This window comes from Sarcophilus harrisii, chromosome 4 (genome assembly GCF_902635505.1).
Source record: "Sarcophilus harrisii chromosome 4, mSarHar1.11, whole genome shotgun sequence".
NCBI classification, from domain to species: domain Eukaryota; kingdom Metazoa; phylum Chordata; class Mammalia; order Dasyuromorphia; family Dasyuridae; genus Sarcophilus; species Sarcophilus harrisii.
This window is the reverse complement of record NC_045429.1, coordinates 275,125,355-275,144,922: the sequence shown is the minus strand read 5'-3', so window position 1 is coordinate 275,144,922 and position 19,568 is coordinate 275,125,355. Positions and strand designations below refer to the sequence as shown.

The 19,568-nt window shown below is 35.6% G+C and overlaps 1 protein-coding gene across 3 annotated transcripts in view; it reads left to right on the top strand.

Moving 5' to 3' along the window:
* The window catches only part of DAAM2 (dishevelled associated activator of morphogenesis 2), a 141,095-nt gene that overhangs the window by 17,698 nt on the left and 103,829 nt on the right, over positions 1–19,568 (top strand). Inside the window, exon 1 of one of the 3 annotated variants that reach the window (XM_031964902.1) lies at positions 19,193–19,491. The exons of the other annotated variants lie outside the window; for them this stretch is intronic. The gene's annotated coding sequence lies outside the window, so the exon portion shown is untranslated. Of the gene's footprint in view, positions 1–19,192; positions 19,492–19,568 lie in introns of those variants that run through there. 3 annotated transcript variants of the gene reach the window in all.

Below are 19,568 nucleotides of genomic sequence, written 5' to 3'. Positions count from 1 at the left end.
CATGATAACCTCACAGGAGAAACTTTTTGGTGTAAATGCAGGACACTTGTAACTCAGGCTAAAATTCTTTCTCCCACCTCCACTTCATCTGGATCAATAAGAATTTTCATCATCCTCAAGTTCTTATGCAGTACTCAGTGCTTTTAGTAAAGGAGTTGTGTACAGACTTCAAAAAGTGCTTTTCACATACTAAGCACTTAATAGATGTTATTCTCATTCATTTATTCATTCTAGTGAAAAGGAAGCTGGTATGTGAAGATGTTCAGGAGGACAAAACAAGGTCCCTGAATTTATGCTTTCATTTATCTTCTAGTTCCTGCCTTTGGAACATTGATAATACAATAAGATACTCATCATCTTACAAATAAGATCTTACAATGCATCTTACAAATAAGACACATTAAAAAAAACCCTTTAGAACACAAAGTATACAAGTGAAAAAAATTTTGGTCTAGACTTATGAACTCATCTGATGCCTATTAGCAGTTTCACTCATCTGTCTGCGCTAAAACTACCTTTCTGAAAATTAACCTGGTAAAAAGTGAATTGAGAGGGACATAATAACAGAGTAATTGAAATTGGTTGGGATTAGTACAGTACAAAAACTGTCTTTCTAGAGAAGAGCTTTGAGAGAATACAGGACTCCATATGAAATAGTTTTCCTTGATCTTCCTTGTGTCAGCTGATAAAATTATATTTGACCTACGTGCAGTAAGGGACAGCACAACATTCCAACCTGATGAAGAATGGGGAATCAATTCTTTCCAAATCCTGTCAAGTATGTTTGACTAGGCCTAAATACAAGGCTATTAAGGACAGTCTAACAAAAATCTGACTGAGAAGACTGAGCCCACAATGTCCACTTGGGCATTCTTAGAAACGTTTTCCATTCTTATGTTTGAGAACCCCATTAAACTCGAGGGATTATGTACGTATTTCAGATGTATGTGTTTGTGCATATATGTGTGTGTGTTTTCCATCTTGTGCTGATGGCAGCTGAGTATTTATAGCTCAGATCTAGAGAGCCGTTCTCACGTGGTTGCAGAAAATTAAAACCTCATGTGGATTTTGTTTTGTTTTCTTTTTCTGCCTTTGCCATTGCAAAGTTCTCCCAGTTCCTAAACCCTTGTTGTTGTAACCAGAGCTGCACTATGCTTTGCTGCTATTGCAAGGTTATATAAATCTAGTGTTCCAGGGGAAAGAACTTACTCTCTTTGGGTCTGGCCACAGAGTAAAAGATGACATTTCTCTTGGATATAGCAATAATGGTGTAGAATCTTTGTTGTTAAAGATCCTTAATAATATCACTTTCAGAAAACTTTCCTTGATTAAACTCTGCTTGAAGCTGAGTAACTTTGCAGTAATTTGTTTTTAACTAGACCTATGATTTCATCTCTTAGTGAGAATCATCTTTCATGAATATAAATGGGTACTTTCTTTGCAATTTACAGGTCTGGTGTTGCCTGGAGCGCCGATCATTTGCATGACTTGCTAGGGTCACATTGTCAAAATATGTAAGAGACAGAGCTTTGTCTTGAGTCTTTCTTCCTCAGAAATCAGATCTCTGTCTGTTACAACATATAGCCTCTCTTAGTAATATGGACTCCACTGATGATGTTTTGTTTTATGCTTGTTACAATGGTTTTATGATCTTAAGTATTTTTTTCCTTCTCCTATGAATCTGTTTCTTTTATTAGACCAAGGGCTCTTTGAGGGTTGGAACTATTTTTCACTTTTCATTGATAGCTCCTGTGAGATGGTAGGAAAATACCTCCTCCTTCCCTTTATGGTGTTTCATAATCAGAAAGGTTCCATATAGAGAAAGAATTGAGTGGATTGACATATTTAAGACTGCTCAGGATAAAGTCTATTTTGAGGCATTTAAAACCATTCAATTAATACTCAACAAGAATTTATTAAGCTCCTATTTTGTGTTAGGGCTAGGAATATAAGTACAAAAAATACAATTCATATTCACAAGGAGTTTAGTTGCTAATGAGGAAGATAAGTACACATAAGTACACATAATGAGGAAGATACACACACATACACACAAACACACACACATAAATAGCATAAAGCCAATAAATACAAAGTAATCATATACACATATAAGCTATATAAATATAAAATTAATAAATACAAAGTAGTTTAATATAGTTTGTAAGGCAGGATTTTCCACTTTGTAGGAATCAGGAAAAAGAAAATAGTTCTGGGCTTTATTATCTTAAAAGAATAAAGAGGACATAAAAAGGCATAAAGAGAGACTGCATTCTAAGAAAGTGGGATAATCAGTATTCAGGTATGAAAACAGGAAATAGAGAGTGTGAAGATCAGAAAGAAGCCAGGTGGTGCCTCTCTTTTTAATTAGGAAGCAAAACCCATAGTTTAATTTTTCACTTTTAGGTAGAGCATCGTGAGAGCACAAGGGGATAAATTTTGGAGAAATATGACATGAAACCAAAGAGCCTGGGGGTGGGATGAGGCTGGAGAAGGTCAGGGATGAGACATTGATAAAGAACATTGGCTTTGTCAGATTAACTCACTTTCAGCTGACAGCACTTTATCTGAGTTGGCATGTCCTTTCAATTACTGCTCATCCCCAAGATCATCAAAGCATTCCTCACCATATTCCTACCTTTCAAAGTTGGATTTCTTTTTGCTCATCTTCTCATTCCCTTTTGTTCTATTTTCCATGAGGCTAGAAATTGAGAGCACTGTTTCTGTAATCAGAGGGCTTGGATTCAAATCTCATTTCTGAGACTTTCCATCTCTTGAACCTTAGGCAAATCATTTCACCTCAATTAGCCCTTGTTTCCTCAACTATAAAATGAAAGGGTCGGATTTTTGTTGTTCAGTCATTTCAGTTGAATCTAACTTTTTATGACTCCTTTTGGAATTTTCTTGGTAAAGATACTGAGTGATTTGATATTTTCTTCTCCAAATTATTTTGCAAATAGGAAAATGAGGCAAACAGGGTAAAATGACTTGACCAGAGTCACACAGCTAAAAACATCTTAGTTCACATTTGAACTCAAGTCTTTCTGCCTTGAGACCTGGTACTCTAGCCACTATTCCACTATACCACGATATTTTCTAGAGGCTTGAAGAGAATGATAATCACCAGCCTTTTCTCCCTGAGTAAAATACTTCCAATTTCTATGACAAAATAACATCCTCTATTGCCTTTAACTTTAACAACTTGACTCCATTCCTTTGGTTCCTCCCCTTTCCTCATTGTTTTCTGCCTCCTTCTCATTACTCTGATTCTCTTCCTGTGAGCTCTAGAGGGTTTCCAGACCTGTGGTGAGCCGGTAATTCATTAGCCTTTGTCCTGTTTCCAAGAATCCCAAATATACAAGAATTCCTCAAAGAAAAGCCAAGCATTCTTGGGGGAAAGTGTGTGTCACCATGCAAGAAGGAGAATTCCTCACATTGTGAAATTGGGTCACAGTCCTGTCCAGTAAAATCAATGTGGATTTACGAAATAGATGGAAATTGAATATCCCAAAAGGATTGGCTCTCATTGACACGGATGTTTACCACCTTTTTCACAGACCACAACCAGGGGAACTCATCTTTCCAGTTCATTTCAGGGCAACATACAGATAGCATTTTCCTTTGGACACAAAAAGTATTAGATTGCAGATTTTATGTGTTTGTTAGTTTTCCTGACTGCTTCTTGTGCACCCTGTTATTTTTTTTTTGAGGAATGCAAAAAAGGGGCATAGAATAATCTATTCCTAGTCTCAGTGGAAGGAGTACAGTTCCTGTACTCAGGGATCCTTATTCTAATGGGATATGAAAGGTTTCTGCCTTGGAGATACATAGATCTAGCTATAGACAAGTAGATGTAAGTCTTTTGAAAGAGATCAAACACTCAGTAAAACTACATGTAGAAAAAATATAAATTAAATTTACAAACTAATTATCAAACAGGGTGTAAGGTGCGCAATAATCAGGAAAGCTTTAAAAGGAATTTTTTTTTTTAAACTGGGTTTACCAGAACCATGATTTAGTGGAAAGAAGACATTAGTCTGAACAAAAGACAAGACACAACTCAAGTTGTGAAGAAGAAAAAAACTTTTATAATTATTGTATAAGAGACAGCAGGAATGGCATTGTAGTCTGCAAGTGTCTGGGAATGGGAGACTTTTTTCCATTAAGCATTAGGTTTTCAGGTCGATTTCCTAGAGTCTCTTTTGGTTTGCTTTGCAATATTAGGAGGCGTTTCTAGCTTTGGCTGTGCTTTGGCTTTCCAATCCACAGAGAGTACAACTGCAATGGGCTGATCACATTGTTCAAATGCAAAATGTAAACTTGTCTAAAAGACAGTTTTATGGAGAACTCACACAATGCAGAAATTCAAATGGTGGTCAGAAGAAGCAATATAAGGATACTCTCAAGGTTTTTCTGAAGAACTTTAGAATTGATGGTGTGATATGGAAGACATTGGCAATGTCCAAGAGTAGCATACCTGCATAAAAGAAGGTGCTATGCTCAATGAGAAAAGCAGAATTGAAGTAACTCAAAAGAAATTCTGGATATGTAAATTTTAAAAATTCAGCCCAAATGTTCTTAGGGACTACTTGTGTCTAGCTGGTGTTAGAGCATTCTGAGTCATATTGTTCTGATCAGCCACCGTCAGCCATATTGTCACTTGACTTTATTTAACATAGTGATATTATTTTGGTCCTCTTTGAGAATGAAGTGTCCAACCAACCAACTAACTGGGTTCCCCATATACAAAATGAAAATTTTTCCTGCTCATCCATCTCAAAGACAAAAGAGTTTACATTCTATCAGAAACCATATAAGCATATAAATATATTATTTATAATAATATATTTATAAAAATATTTATAAAATCTATATGAGCTAATTTTAGAGGAAAGTGTTAATAGTTAAAGGGCTGAGAGAAGGTTTCCTGTGGATAGTGGATCTAGGGATAGACTATTTTTTTTTTTAAATTGGGCATTTTAAGAAGCAAAAAAGCAAGTCCAAAGACTTGGAGATTAGGGATATGGAAGATGAATTCACAAGAAGGTGAATTTGCTTGATTATGGAGTGCCTAAAAGAGAGTCATATTTAATAAATCTGCAAAGGTCATATTGTGTATCTGCTGGCCTGTGAGTGCTAGACAGCCATTTCTCACTAAAGGGCCCCAGTTCTGGACTCACACAATCTGGATTCAATGCTAGAGAAACTTGAGCTCTAAAGAGAGTTAGGCTTTTATCTTCTTTGTCTCTTCTGTATTACACCCCCTCTGTAGAAGAGAAACTTGGGCAGCAACAACTTAAATAAAACTTAGGCTTGATTCATTATTAGGGACTTCCCAAAAGGGCTTAACAGGGTTCTTTCTAGAAATGAGCTCAGTGTCTAAATACCAGTTATTGTGTTGTTAATTATTTCTTCCTTCACAGAAGAAAGGCTTAAAACATAACAGAACTCATAAGCCCACATTGATAAATATGTATTTAAAACATGAAACAGTAGTTCCTAAATCTATTACACTCTTCTAATGATTGATACTTAAAACATCAAAGACTAGATATTTTTGACTCTATGTTGGCTCTGCACAGTCCGATTCATTCAAGGTCCATGTGTTCTGGAAAGCCAAGATATGGCTTGGGTTTGAGTCACTTTCTTTTCTGAGAAAAGTCACAGTAGTTGCAGGGAATATATCTCACAGGGCTACTGGCCCCAGCTGAAGAAGGCAAAATCACTGAGGTAACCATCAGATTCAAAAGGTTCATTTCTCAGGATTGTTATTCATTTAGCTGTTTTCCAAGAAAGAAACAAAAGAGGCAGACAGAGATTCAAGGTCCATTCTCAGGCTCACCCGGAGAACCCCATGCTCTTGATGCCATGTGTGAATAGCTGTCGGAATGCCAAGCGTGGGGGGAGGGGAAGAAATCCCATCCTACTTCTCACGGAGAATTCTAATGGTGAGCTTGTCATCGACTATTCCATGAATTTGGAAGAAAGGAAGAAGAGAATGAGAACAGATGTTGTCCCTACCTTTAAATTCTACCACGTGGGCAACTTTTTCTATTCAATGGCCACTATCTTTAACAGAAATTCTCTTTTCCCATGGTCCATATCCATTATTTCTGTCATGGGGGTGGGAAGAAATGACATATTGGTTTTAACTGGAAGTCGCAGGTTGTGCTTGCCCTTCATCATCAGAAGCAACTAGAATGCAGATCCATCCCTGGGCCTATTCCATGAATTAGCTCCCATTGTACTCTCCTCTTGTCTAAATATTTGTTATCCTCAGCAAATCAATTTGGGTACATTGGTGCATTTGTCCATTTTTCCAATTTTAGAGATTTCTCTGGGGACCCAAGGAGTCTCAAATATCTTCTTTTAGAATTCCCCACACCAGTCCTCCCAAATAAAGTGCCTCAACAAAGTTTATGTAACAGTTCATTTTTCTTCAAATATTTAATTTTGAACTTTCAGATATCAACAAACATGATTATTCTATATATATAATGAATAGAAAAAATGCATGTGAGACCATACATCTCCATTATATACAGTATTCCCTAGATAAATAATAAATTTAGTTTAATTCTAATACAGCTCTATTTGTTTATTCCTCTTCCTAAAATTGCTTCTGCCTTCTGTGCATTTTATAAATATTTCATTACTATTTTTTATTTCCTTTTTGGCTTCATTTATCTGACATCACTCTCATCCTCCAAAATTATCTCTACAGCATAAAACTTTCCCCTTTCTAAACAAAAAACAAATGTCCACCTTTAGGTAAAAAGTATACTCAAGTAAAAAAGATCCATAAATTGGTGATATAAGAAAATAACATTAATAATTAATGCTTACATCATGCTTATTATGTGTTAGGTACTATGGTAAGTGCTTCATAATTATTATCTTATTTAATTTTTACAACAATCCTGAGAGGTAGATGTTATTATTATTCTCACTTTACAAATGAGAAAACAGGCAAACAGAGGTTAAGTTACTTGACCATGGTCATATATTCAGCACTCTCTTCACTGGAATACCTAAGTGCCCCAAATGCACTCTTTCTGGACCTCTAGTCTTGCATTTTTCTGTCAAGAAGTAGGAGGCATGATTCATCATTGATGTTCTGGAGACATGGTAGTTCAATATGTAGATCAGAGATTCTTAATGCTTTCAAAGTGGTTTTCCTTTAATAATACTGGAATTTTTGCATAAACTATTTTCCTGGTTCTCCTTATTTTACTTTCAATCAATTCATAACATGTTTCATATTTCTCTTAGTAGTTCCTTCTGAATCTATTATTTCTTATTTTCCCAATAGATGGACTCCCTGTTTCTTTCCAATTCTTTGCTGCAATAAAAAAGTACTCAAACATATTTTAAACATAGAGGTCTTTTCCCTCTTTGAGACCTTTTTGAAGGGATGGATTCCCAAAGTGTGTAAAAGATATGAATAACTTAATGACTTTTGGGTATAGTTCCAGTTGCTTTCTAGAAAGATTTTTTTGGTCTTGTTTCACCAAATGATAGCTCTACCAATATTATCTGCCTTCCCACATCCCATGCAATAATTGCAATTTTCCTCTTTTGTCATTTACCAATCTGGTGATTAAAAAAGGGAAACTTTAGAGTTGTTTTGATTCTACATTTCTCTTGTTATGGGTGACTAGGAGAACTTTTTTATATGGTTGTTGAAATATTATACATTTTAAAAGAATTGACTATTCTTCTTCTTTGATTATTATGGCATAATCCTTAATGTCTTTCCTATTTGCCATTCAGTATTGTTGCTTAAAAAAACAACCTTCCAAATGTGCTGTCTTTTGTTAGGCTGTCTCTTGACTGTTAGGTGAGAAACTAAGTTATTCTGGGCAAAATTTTTTTCTTGGATTCTTCATAGGTCAATTTATGGATTCCTTAATCAATCTCCTGCCATTGAATGGGACAATCAAGGTAGAGGTCTAGGCAAAAACCTCTCCCAGGAGAAGACCAATCACAGGAGGATCAATGATGTGTTAGAGTAAGCTTAAATTTGGTTATTCACAACTGATAGTTGCAATTGTACTGTGAGCATTTAAACCCCAAAAATCGTCAAATATAAATCAGATCATGATTTATTGTTCTGATGATTATCTAGATTTATGAAAGTGATGGAGAAAATGTTGACAGTGGAGATTTTATTTAAAAATGTGTCATCTGTACTTTTTATTTTAGACAACAATTTTGTTAAATATGTAAGAGTTATACCCTTGCATAGGGAACCCTATTTTCTCCAATGAATCCCTGCAAATTTTCCTAAAGCCTTCTGAATGAAGTTGTGAGCTCACTTAATGATAGAATAAGCAATCTAGTAATTTTTTTTAGTATTTTTTTAAAAGAATTCAAACAAAAAACTGCAAAAAAGGGGATTCCACCAATTGGCAAATGGGTGAATAAATTATACATAATGGAGTATGATTTTCCTGCAAGAAATAACAAAAGATATAATTTCAAAGAAAGTTGTGGAAAATTGCATCAACTGATTCTGAGTGAAATGAACAGAACTAGGAAAACAATTTATATAGCTACAATAATGTTGTAAAGAAAAATAACTTTGAAAGACTCAAGACATTTGATTGGTGCAATGACTAATTATGGATCCAGAAGACTTATAAGAAAGCATACTAACCACTTCCTGGCAGGTGAACCCAAGATACAGAATGTGATATATATTTTTGTACCTGAAAAAAATTTTGCTATAAAAGTTTTGGACTTTCTTTTTTTATCTGAGGGTGAGGGATTTAAGGGGGAGGAGGAGGGATCTAGCTATAAGGTTGCCAAAAAAAGAAAGAAAAGAGGGTCACTGAGGAATTTTTTAAAAATGCAAACAAAAAAAATTGAATATATCAGAAATAAACATTGGCAGACAAAACAGTTTTGAAAGGAACACACTGAATTTATTATGTATTTTTAAAAGCAAGTTGTACGTAAGGGAGACATTTTCACAACACAACATATTTTTCTGTATATAGATTTTTCATATATGTATATGATTTTTCTTTGAGTTCAAAATAAAATAAGATTTAATTTTTTAAAAGGATGTAAACAAACTCAGTTGATCCTTGAGCCCTTGGGGTTTCCAAAAAGGAATTAAGCACTTGAAGTTGATTTGAATAAGATCCTTAAGAGGGTCTTCAAGGTAACAATTCACAAGCTGGGGCGGGGGGCTGAGGTACCCTCTCCCAATAAGGTGCATCAGTTTTGAATTCACTTTCAGATTTGGTCCTGGAGGAGCCTTACTTCTAAAAAGGGAGTTACACTCTTCTTCCTTTCTCTTGCTCACTGTCCCTGACTTTACAAAGTAGAACTATGCAGATGAGCCTTTAAATATTGGCACATGTCTACTATTTCCTTAGAAGAGATGCATAAAACTCCTTTGAGAAAGATTTTCAGTATACAAAGGAGATCAGGTATAGGATTGCTATTTATTTCCTTTACTAAAATAAAAAAAAAATGCTTAAAACACAAAAAACTTATAAGTGTATATAGGCAAACACTTAAAGCAAGAAAAAATAGCTGATGGCTTCTATTATATTTTCCTGGAAGATTGATACTTCAAGCAATAAAACATGAAGCATTTGTGGGACTGCTGAATAGCCATTTCAATTTCAACTCAGCTCTGCATTTCTTTAGTCAAAGTCTATATCTTAAGTCAATTCAGGGCATGGGTAGAGTTCATTCTTTTTATGCTAGTAGTTTTCTCTTTTAAGAATTATATTGTTGAAACTACTAGTCTTTGGACTTCCATGTCCACAAGGTAGCTGCCAAGACCAGAAGTATTCATTTCAGAGTTTCTGTTCATTCACCTGTGTTCAGGAAAAGAAAACTCAAAAAAGAGGCAGCCAGAAATGTAAAGTCCAGTCTCAGACTCATTTAAACAAGCATATAATCTTGTTTCCATATGCAGGCAGCTGCTATAATTACCCAGGGAGGAGGGGAAGACAAAATTTCCCCAACCTCTGTGAAGTTCAAGGAAAAGCTGTCAGAGATTTAAGAAAGGAAGAGCTAAATGAGAGTTTTCTTAAAAGTCTACTGAGTGGACTAGATGGCAGAATAGAAGGAGGAACTCACTTGAACTCTCCCAAATTTTCCTCCAAACAACTTTAAAATAACTCCTTCAATTGAATTCTGGAGCAGCAGTGTCAATGTAAGGATTGGGTAAAACAATTTTCTATTCCAAAAAATACCTTAGGAGATCAGCAAGAAAGGTTTGTTACACAAAAGTGATGTTTGGAGGCCTCAGAACCACACAAGTGACAGGCCTTTGAGGCAGATGTGACAGTAATAGCAGAAGCTTAATGATTCCCAGCCTACAGATAGTAAGGAAATTGGAAAACTGATTAGAGATTTCAGGAGACCTTTGAGATGCTGGGTTCAGAGCTCTGTTTCATTAAACCTATATAACTCTAGGTCATAGTCCCAGTGTGAAAAAAAAATGCACCAGTGTTTATGACCAAAGACAAACAAGGACCCTGGTCACAGTTGCAAGGCATAAAAGATTGCTTTGGTCTTTCATGAGGGAGTAGGGACCCTGGTCTCAGTAACGAGGTAGAAAGGAACACAAGTTTGTAGCTGAAAAAGAATAGGACACCTGGTTCAGGCATCAAAAGGAATGTTAGTACTTGTGGGTAAAGAAAAATAAGATGCCTTTTTGGATAAAGAGCCTTATCACTGAGTGGGCCACATCCACTTGGTCTAACTGAGACCTGTTGAAGATCTTAGCTTAAAAAGGACAAGATTTCCTATTGCATCCAGGGCCATCTCCAGGCATCCTGATCTATAGATCTTGCCACTGCACCCAAATGGCTCTAGAGTGGAAAGTGAGACAGGTGACCTTGCACAGCCCTCCCTCACTTCAATCCAATTCACTTTCATGTCATAGCATCACCTTCTGATGTCATGGTCCTCTTTGAGAACGAAGAAAAAATAACAACAACCTTAGATCATTCAATTTTGGAAGTGCCAAAAACTTAACAAGCCACCAGAACTGGTTCTGAAAGCAGCAGCAAAACAACAACAACAACAAACAAACAAAAAAGAAAACCTGAAGCTTGGGACAGTGCTCCCCTTCACTCTGGGAGAATAGCTGAACTTTAACATAAAATTACAAATCAAGAAATAGGCTATAAAAATAAGCAAACCAATAACAATAACAACAACAAAAGAATCTGACCATAAAAGTTACTGTGGTGGCAGGGAAGTGCAAGACATAAGCTAAGCAAAACAGTAAAAGCAGCAAAACAAAGCCTCAAAGAAAAAAAAATGTGAATTGCATTTAAATTCAACAAGAATTCCTAAAAGGGCTCAAAAAGAGCTTTAGAAATCAAATAAGCAAAATAGAGGGGGAAAATTAGAGAAATGAGAGCAAAGCAAGAAAATTATGAAAGGAGAGTCAATAATTTGTAAGAGATGCAAACAAAAATACTGATGAAAATAATCTTTAAAAACAGTATTGATCAAATGGTAAAAGAGGCACAAAAATCTACTGTCCATTAATTGGGGAATGACTGAACAAGTTGTGGTATAAAATTGCAATGAAATTCTATTGGCCTATCAGAAATGATGAGCAGAATGGTTTCAGAAAAAATTGGGAAGATTTATGAAAACTAATGCAAAGTTAAGTGAGCACAATCAGGAGAATCTTGTACAGAGTAACAACATTATACAATGATCGTTGTGAATGAATTTAGCTATTCTGAGTAAACCAATGATCCAAAACAATTCTGAAAGACTTATAATGAAAAAATGCTATTTACTTCCAGAGAAAGAACTAAGGTTGTTCTAATTTAGATTAAAGCATTCTTTTTTAAATTTTTATTTATTTTTCTTGCTTGTCTGCTGGTTTGGGGCATGGATTTGTTAGGGGTTGTATTTTCTTTTTTAATAGCAATAATATAGAAATATATTTTATGACCATATGATTGTATATATCAAATTTCTTGCCTTTTCAAGGATGAGAGAGAAGCGAGAATTTAGAAATCAAAAATTTAAAAAGAATGTTAATTTTTTTAGAATCAAGAAAATATATAAAAGAAGAGAAATAGAAATATAGTCTATAGAGTGAATTTTGATCCAGCCTACTATCATGCCATCATGGTAAGGAGAAATAGCACTTGGAGAACCAATCAGGTTCTTTTCATTGTTTATGTCTTTTATCTAAAGGCCAAAGCATGTTTAAGGCACAGTCTCAAAACTCCATGGGAAATGGCTTAGTCAGAGGATTTTGTGTCATTGGAAACAGCAAGGTCTCAGACCTATCTATCTATGATAGAATAAGCAATCTAGTAATTTTTTAAAATATTTTTTTAAATCACTGTTACAATAGGTTGGAACCATGTTGTGGTGGACTTTAAATGACAAACAGAAGTCTGTCTGATTCTAGTGGCAAGAAGGATTTGCTAAAGTTTTTGTTTTTAATTTATATTAAAAAAGAACTAAAAAAAAAGAAAAACAAAACAAGACAAAACGGAGCATTGTCATATGCTCAGCAGCATATGAGGGAGAATTCAAAATATATAACAATAAATCACCAGTTCAAAAAAAGATATATAATAGTAGAAATTATAATCATATATATATATATATATATATATATATATATATATCTGTCTTATTCTTGACTTCCTTGTAAATTGTTCTTTTGTTCTCTGCTATGTACTTTTAAAATTTATTCTTTTTTTTCCCTCTTTCATTCCCCCCTCACTTCCCCAATAAGGCTATAATTAAGTTAGGATATATTTATGTATGTATCTATGTAAATATATATATACATATCAACACATACACACACACTCCTGTTCCCTCCCCAGCACATATGCACACATACATCTTTCCTATCCCTTCTAACTTTTTGCTTTACTTCTGCTCCTTAATTTGCTTACTATTACTTAACTTCTCCCCACCCATGGATCCCTTCCTTTCTTCTTTCCCCACCTTTTACTTTCCCCTGTGTCCATCCCTCCCTCTGTATTTCTTTATAGATTTTGGAAGTTATACCCTTCATGGTATATATGTATAACTCATTCTTGATGTGGAATTACATCAGGAATTATAAGCCCTTCTCCTTCCTCTAAATGCTCTCTATTCTTTTTCTGCACCTTATTTGTATAATTACTATTTTTACTTTAATTATGCCCCAATCTTTCTTTTGAACTGCCCAACTGCTGATATCAATCTTAAACATATGGTATATTTTCCATGTAAAAACCATAAACAATTTGTCCATGTTAAGTTCCTTGAAAATGATCTATCTTATATGTTAAATTTTCTATTGAGTTTGGATCTGGTTGAAAGAAAGTCCTGAAAACTTGCAAGTTCATTGAATGTTCATTTTATTTTCATTCAATATCATAAATAATTTTGTAAACATGATATTTTTGGCCACAGGCCTAGTTGTTTTGATTGTAAGTATATATGATTCCAGGACCTGTGGCCTTTTATTGTGGCTGCTGATAAGACCTGTACAATTCTAATTGTAGCTCCAGCAAACCTGAATTTTTTTTTTTCTTGTTTCTTGCAAGATTTTCTCTTTGATCAGGGTTTTTTGAAATTTGGCAATAATATTCTTATGTGTTTTCTACAAAGGATCCCTTTGAGGTGGTGATTGGTGGATTTTTTTTCTATTTTTCCTTTCCTCTCATGTTCTATCATTCCAGGACAATTTTCTTTTTTTTTTTTTTTCTTTCTTCTTTTAAACTTTTATTTGTTTGTTTGTTTATATTTTTGTGCTTAACTTTCTTTTTTTTTATTAAAACTTTTTATTTTCAAAACATATGAATGGATAATTTTTCAACATTTGCCCTTGCAAAACCTTGTGTTCTAATCCCCGCCCCCTTCCCTACTCTCTCCTCCAGATGGCAAGTAATCCAATATATGTTAAACATGGTAAAAATATATGTTAAATCCAATATATGCATACATATTTATACAATTATCTTGTTGCATAAGAAAAATCAAAGCAAAAAGCAAAAAAAAAAAATGATAAGAAAGAAAAAATTCAAGCAAACAAAAAGAGTGAAAATGCTATGTTGTGATCCACACTCAATTCCCACAGTCTTCTCTCTGGATGTAGCTGGCTCTCTTCATCACAAGACCATTGAAACTGGCCTGAATCATCTCATTGTTGAAGAGAGTCATGTCCATCAGAATTTATTATTGCATAATCTTATTGTTGCTGTGTATAATGTACACAGAGATGTACAATGTTCACTTTATGTAGCATCAGTTCATGTAAGTCTCTCCAAGCCTCTCTGTATTCATCCTGCTGGTCATTTCTTACAGAACAATAATATTCCATAATATTCATATACCACAATTTATTCAGCCATTCTCCAATTGATGGGCATCCACTCAGTTTCCAGTTTCTGGCCACTACAAACAGGGCTGCCACAAATATTCTTGCACATACAGATCCCTTTCCCTTCTTTAAGATCTCTTTGGGATATAAGCCCAGTAGAAACACTGCTGGATCAAAGGGTATGCACAGTTTGATAACTTTTGAGCATAGTTCCAAATTACTCTCCAGAATGGTTAGTTCACAATTCCACCAACAATGTATTAGTGCCCAGGATAATTTTTTTTGAATTATTTCTTGCATTATAGTGTCACGGTTCTTTTTTTGGTCACAACATTCTGGTAGTCCAATTATTCTTGCTCCACTATCTCTGCACTCACAAGGTGTGTTGGTTCCTTCTCACCCAGAGCCATGTCCCTGCAGTATAGCTGGGACTATCTAATCAATGGAGGTTCCCTCTGTCTTCTTAGACTCAGACTCCCAACTTCCTGCACTGTTGGAGAGGTGAAAGTTTCTATAATTCCTGCTGAGGTTCCACTCAAACCCAGCTAGCCCCAGAGCACCCCATTTGCTATTTGTGTGGAGCTAGTCTGGAAGTGTTTGCACTTCATATTAGTTAATCCACAGCCTGGAGTCTTTCTTTGGATCTTCTTTGGATCTTTGGATTTTTCACCAGTCTCTGTTCGATGTAAGATGTAAATTTGTTTTGATTGTGGATGAAATCTGGAGACCTTGAAATTTAATGACCTATTCTGCCATCTTCCCAGAGTCCTCCCTCTGAAGGTTCTTAAACAAGAAACTGGAGTGGCCAATCCTTTGTTTTTGGAATATCAATTTAGTAGCTATATTGAGGATTTATTGGAGACGGGAAAAATTTAAGGGAGGCAAACAAATTAGGAATTGCAGTAGTTCAATGGACAGATGATGCTGGTCAAAACTAGGTCGGTATCCATGTGAATGAAGAAAAGGTCAAACTTTTTAAGATGGGACTTCCTTCCAAAGATTTTGTAGGATGTATCCATAGACTCTGTGGGTAATATGCATTTTTTATCTTTTTTTTTTTTTTTCTCATGAGGAGAGATTATCCCTACACTCAGAATAATAACATAAGCCCCTGGATAGTGCACAGTATCTGAGCTTCTTCAAGATGTGTCCAATCTTATCTGAGGATATAAAACAACAAATCTATTTCTCACTTGTTGATTTATTACATATTGCTTTCTTATAACACTTCCCAGTTGTGATGTATAAAAACTTTGAGAGATAGGTCTAGGTAATTAACCATTTTTTATTAAGATGGCAATAATTAATAAAATGTATCAGTGGCACTCTTAAATGCCAAAGACTCCCCATGGAACTCACTCAGTTCTTGGAAGAGTGGGTATTCCTTGAAGAAAATAATCAACTCAGATTGGTTAACAAATAATTGAAAGAATAAACATTATAAAGAAAGGGAGGCTTATTCTATTAAGGGTCTGGGGGAATGTGACTGATTATTTGGTTCTGGTCAAAGAGACTTATCTATATCCATATCTCCCTGTCTAAAGTAATCTAGACAAAATGGAAAATCCACTTTCCCCCAGACTTATCTGTGTAAAACCCAGAGGGCTGGAATCTATCAATTTGCCTAACTAAAATTTATTTACCTTTTGAACAGATTTGAGTTTTCCCTTTCATTATCAGCCCTTCACTTCAAAGGCTGCCTGCATATCCTATGGGGGCTGATTCCTGAATGATGAGGTAGAAACCGGAAAAATTTTGGTCCTCATTTTAAAATTGGTTATTAGTAGAAGAGAAATAATAATTTCTCTCACAGTATAGTCAGCTATGATGGTACCCAATGATTTCTTCTGTCAAATCTATTTTATAGTTAGCATGAGTTTCAAGGATAGTTATAATTGTGCTTCTTTTTAACGCTACATAATGATCTTTTATGGGTCTTATGACACTGCAGTTTAAATTGTCTTCTCAAATTAAATAAAATTTTCTGTACCTCTTGCTCATCAAATTCTCTCCTGCTTCCAAGCTTTTGAGAGAGTTTGTGTCTGCATCTAGATTGCCCTTTTCCTTTCTTTCTGCTTATCCTTTCCCTCCTTTTTTTTCAAAGTGCTTAAAATTCATCTTTCCTGAAAACTTTCAATAATCAATTTACCTAAATTTGAGCCCTCCTTCACTGTCAGTATTTACATACTTAGTTTGAACTACATTCATTTGTTGGCATATTGCTTTGTATGCATTCTTGACTTCTCTCTAATGTATTTCCATTCTACTCTATATATCTCATAGCCAGAAAGTTTCTTCTGATGTCTAATCTAAATCCTTCCTGCTACAGTTTAAGAATTTGGTTTCTACTTTGCAAAAGGGAATCTTCTTGATGGAAGTACACAGTATTAACAGTATCTTTTGAGAAGCTCAGAGACTGTGCAATACCATTCACTTCTAGGGAATCAGCGGTCCTTTAATTTTTTGATTCAACATTTAATGAGCTTGTGTTTCCACTAAAGACATCTAGCACTCTCTCTAATGCTCAACCACCAGACACAGCATTTGCTTATGAACCAGGGTTTTACCTTTGTTTTTAGCTTACAAATATTCATGGTCTCAATTTCTTACTGAATTTTTAAAAAAAAGTCATGTTTAACATTCTTGTTGCCGTAATGGAAACTTTTGTTCTTTAGAGAGGCCTAGGGTCAGATTCCTCACTAAAATCTGAACAATTGCTAAGAGATTTCTTTCACCAGGGAGATTGAACCTTTGATCAAACTGTAGTTGAATTCCATTTTTAAGCCTCAAAATCTCAAGACAGAGATGTTGAAAACTATATACATTCACTAGAAAGTCTGGAATACTTGAACAAATCCCTATTTAAGGCTGAATTGTTCTTCAATCTCAACCTCCCAACTACCAATTTCTTTCATTCTCAGGTGAACAGTTAGTTAAAGGGTTTTTTGGAATGAGATGAAAGTATCTGAATCTGAAGAGTCTTTGAAAAAATACATGTTGCTTTGCTAATGTAGACTCCAGGCCAATGGTCCCTTTATGACATTAAAAAGATCACTTGAGGGGTTATTGCATGTCTTGGTGCATAAAAAGGTGGTTCAATTTGGAGAGTTGGAGATTGAATTACCATCTTCTGGGCATTATGTAAGTTTGTATTATTTTCAGGGAAAATTAGGATTTGATGCATGTAATGACAAATGAAATAGTTTGTACAGAATAAATTATACTTTTTTGATCCATCTCCATCCAGAATGATGTAGTAATTTTTCCAGCAGTGGTTATGGAAGTATATTGAAGCAGAATTGAATAGATCTAGTTCTTGTCTTTGGACTGAGATTACCTAACAATGTGACCTAGGCACACTACTTCTCCTCTCAATGCCTCAGTTTCCTCCTCTGTAAAATGAGAACACTAGCTTAGATAATCTCTGTGGTGTAGTGGATAAAGCTTTGGGCTTGGAATCAGAAAGACTCATCTTCCTGAGTTCAAATGTGGCCTCAGACATTTATTTAATGTTGTGTGACCCTAGACAGGTCACCTAATTCTGTTTGCCTTGATTTACTCATCTAGAAAATGAACTGGAGAAGGAAATGGCAAATCACTCCAGTATCTTTGCCAAGAAAACCCCAAAATGAAGTCATGGAACTGAACTGAACTGAACTGAACTGAACACAACTGAAATAACTAAACAACAAAATAGGTCTTTTCCAGATTGAGATGCTGGGATTCTATGATCTACCTTCTTTTAACTCCCCTACTGAATGACTGGGATTAGGATTGTAAACTGTAGCTGTCTGTGGAACAGAAGTTTTTTCTCCAGTTGAGAGTAACTGAACCATATGGGGATCTAACCCATAACCTTGACCTCATTAGCACTATGATTTAACTAACTAACTGAGTTGACCAGCCCAGACAGAATGTTTAACATACGCCAGCTGTGAAAATCACTCTATAATTCTTGCTTAACTACTGGTATTCACCTGCTGAATGAAAAAACACAGAAAGGAATGGAAACTGGGCAAGAAAAGAATATCCATAAGAATTGGAGTCTTGGGAGAGTGCAGTGGGCCAGAACAAGAAGAGCTAGAGAGAGAAAATGGTGAGTATCTCAGGCAGTAGGGAGAAATGGGTTTGCGAGCAAGAATAGGAAAACCATGGTTTGAAGACAAACTTCAATAACAAATGTGTATGTTACCAGCTTTGTGGGCAACTAGCTAGAAGCCAGCAACACTATTATATCCTCTTTCATCTTGTAACACTGATTGGATATTTAACAAAAATGTAAAAAAGGATATCAGATTTTTTCCAAGGGCTGGGGAGAGTACAAAAATTGTTAAAACAAACAAACAAACAAACAAAAACCCCAACAATATAATTTTATTTTCTAAAGTATATTTTTAAAAATATATTCTATGTCATAGGATGTATATATATGAATTATGTTCTCAACTAGACTATAAATACATATATACACACATAATGCATACACATTGTACACATACATACACACATATGGGGAAAGTGGGGAAAGGGCCTATGGCATAGTTCTCCATAATGCCCTAACCTAGAACTTTGTGCAGAGGCACACATTCAAATATTTGCTGATTGCTGATAAGGCATAGGGCACCGTAGGTTACCAGACAGAAAGAAGCAGGTGGGAAGGCTGTAGGTGTAGCCAGGCATTACTCCTTACACCACTAGAACTCCTCAAAAGTCTCTACCCCTGTGATGAGTACAGAAAGAGCTCCGGCTTCCTGCCAGTCTGCCTTTTTTTCTGAGTCTGTTTCTTTTCCCTAGAGAAGGGAGACTCCTTCCTCTTCTTTCTCTCCCCACACCCCCTTGGGGGAGCTGTCTCTTTAAGGAAAGGCAGTAGCTTACATAGTAGCAAGCCCGTCCTGCCTCCCCCGGCTGTTCTGGGTTAGAGCAGGGACACTGAAAGGAGTAAGGAGCGGCGGCCGGAGCGAGTTTGTGGGGGGGAGAGCAGGCCTGAGTCCGAGCAGAACATCCTCATGCATCAGCACCCTCGGAAGAACCCCCCCACCCCATCCCTGATCCGTTGTCCTGAGCTTCCACCCCCAGGCTCTGGCTCTTGGACACAAGATGGCCATTCTTAAAGACTGAACTCAGGATCCATAAAAAGAAAGTTGGGAAACAGCTGGATGAACTTGGTAAGTGAAACCCCAAAGTTGCATCCTCCTTCTCTTCCTGGAGTGAAAAAGTTCAGGTTTTGCGCTTCTTCATCCTC